Below are 2,269 nucleotides of genomic sequence, written 5' to 3' on the forward strand. Positions count from 1 at the left end.
ATTCTTTTTTTCTTGTCACTGGCATCCATGATGATAATTAACCCGGGTTAACCCAAAAACCGTTCGTTTATCTTCCCTAACCCAGATGCGTTCGATTTCGTACCCAGGTTAACCCAGGTGGCTATGAGAAAGCAAATCGAACGCACTATAAGCAAACTCCACGACAGATGGCGCTCTCGCTCTCGCTCAATTCACCACTGCCACAAGTAGATTTCCGTTACAATTTGTAACGCTTTTTTACTACAAGTTTTACAGCAGCCACGTTACTCGTATCCTTTATAATAAGATTTGAACTAATAAAAGTTGCAAAGATATTAAAAATCCGACCGTTATTTCATGAAAATTGTTGATAAAATCGTAATACGAAATAGTACGCGGATTGAGCGTAAGAGAGGGTCTATGTCCCCCAGGGTACTGCCGGAATGTACCCTGGTACTATGTAATATGCCGGACCGTACCTCGCCTACTCCACTAACAAGTCTAGGGAGTCGCCTACGTCTACTCCCTATCCCTAACCCTAACCGGTAACCTCTTTCAAATCATACGCTGTTTACGAATCTCCATTTGCTGGATTTCCCCGGAGCTCCGCCCACTTTAAAAATAGTGCTAGCATTGTGGCAGTGGTCATGGGCATGGCGTTGTTATATGATATCTATGGGCAGTGGTATCCTGAGTGTACGAAGAGGCACTGCATGCAGTTTGCTCACTAAGTACTACTACTAGTAGTAGTACTAGTACTTAGTAGTAGTAGTACTAGATACAATAATGTAACCCAAACACAGGATAGGGTTACAACGCGAGCCTATGGTTTTCTGTGGAGGAACCCCTGAGTGAATCACTCAGGGCGATTTGCTGGTGCGTTTTCAGAGACTAGAACTTCCAAACTGGGTTTATTCTAAACACAAACCTTTCTCCGCTATCCTGGAACTTACTATGTATCACAATACTCTGTATTAAGCTAATATAACCTGTTACGAAAATTCGAAGTGACGAGCGGCGGATATATTGAGCGCCATTTCTGTTGACCTATGACGTACGCATTCCCAATGCGCATAGCGATCGGCAAACGCAGCGCCCTCCGATTGGTCGGTGAATCCGCTCTTCAAACCGAAGTACGTCACAGGTCAACAGAAATGGCGCTCCATATATCCGCCGCTCGTCACTTCGAATTTTTGTAACAGGTTATATTAGTTTAATACAGAGTATTGTGATACATAGTAAGTTCCAGGATAGCGGAGAAAGGTTCGTGTTTAGAATAAACCCAGTTTGGAAGTTCTAGTCTCTGAAAACGCACCCGCAAACCGCCCCGAGTGATTCACTCAGGGGTTCCTCCACAGAAAACCATAGGCTCGCGTTGTAACCCTATCCTGTGTTTGGGTTACATTATTGTATCTATAGTACTAGTAGTACTACTACTACTAGTAATACTAGTACTATAGTCCGCAAATGCAGACGTTATAACTCCGCTTTGCTAATCTGAGGGTGCGGGTTTATCCTGCAGACCCATTAGGCATAGCTCTAGTACCATAGCCCGCGTACAGTTGCCGCAGGCCTGCGGCAACTTAGCTCTAGTACTATAGCCCGCTTACATTAACTGCCGCTGGCGGCCAGCGGCAGTTAATGTAAGCGGGCTATAGTACTAGAGCTAGCGGCAACTGTACGCGGGCTATAATACTAGAGCTACATTAGGCATTACTGGGGTCTGCGTCGGCTCGGACTACTACTACTACTAGCAGAAGTAAGATAATATAGGACTACTGCTACTAGTACTAGTACTACTACTACTACTAGTACTAGCCTTGAACGCTGCCATTATATTAGATACATTAATAATGTAACCCAAACCCGGATAGGGTTACAAAGTGTCCCTATCCTTTTCTGCGGAGGAATGCCCGAGTGAATCACTCGGGCCGGTTTGCTGGTGCGTTTTCAGATACTAGAACTTCCAAACTGGGTTTATTCTAAACACGAACCTTTCTCTGCTATTCGGGAACTTACAATGTATCGCAATACTCTGTATTAAACTAATATAACCTGTTACAAAAATTCGAAGTGGCGAGCAGCGAATATACTGAGCGCCATTTCTGTTGACCTGTGACGTACGCATTTCCCAATGCGCATAGCGATCGGCAAACGCAGCGCCCTCCGATTGGTCGGTGAATCCACTCTTCAAACCGAAGTACGTCACAGGTCAACAGGGATAAACCCGCACCCTCAGATTAGCAAAGCGGAGTTTACGTCTGCATTTGCGGACTACTAATAAACATGC

At 44.9% G+C, this 2,269-nt stretch overlaps 1 protein-coding gene across 3 annotated transcripts in view; it reads right to left on the reverse strand.

Annotated features, from left to right (window-relative positions):
- LOC106821250 (serine/threonine-protein kinase TNNI3K-like) overlaps positions 1-1,999 on the reverse strand; it is a 25,536-nt gene extending 23,537 nt beyond the window's left edge. For 2 of the 3 annotated variants that reach the window (XM_014825971.1, XM_014825969.1), the window contains exon 1: positions 1,974-1,999. The gene's annotated coding sequence lies outside the window, so the exon portion shown is untranslated. Of the gene's footprint in view, positions 1-907; positions 937-1,973 lie in introns of those variants that run through there. The other variant, XM_014825970.1, reaches the window with a different exon arrangement.
- Between the last annotated feature and the right edge of the window lie 270 nt (positions 2,000-2,269).

This window comes from Priapulus caudatus, unplaced genomic scaffold (genome assembly GCF_000485595.1).
Source record: "Priapulus caudatus unplaced genomic scaffold, Priapulus_caudatus-5.0.1 Scaffold65, whole genome shotgun sequence".
NCBI classification, from domain to species: domain Eukaryota; kingdom Metazoa; phylum Priapulida; class Priapulimorpha; order Priapulimorphida; family Priapulidae; genus Priapulus; species Priapulus caudatus.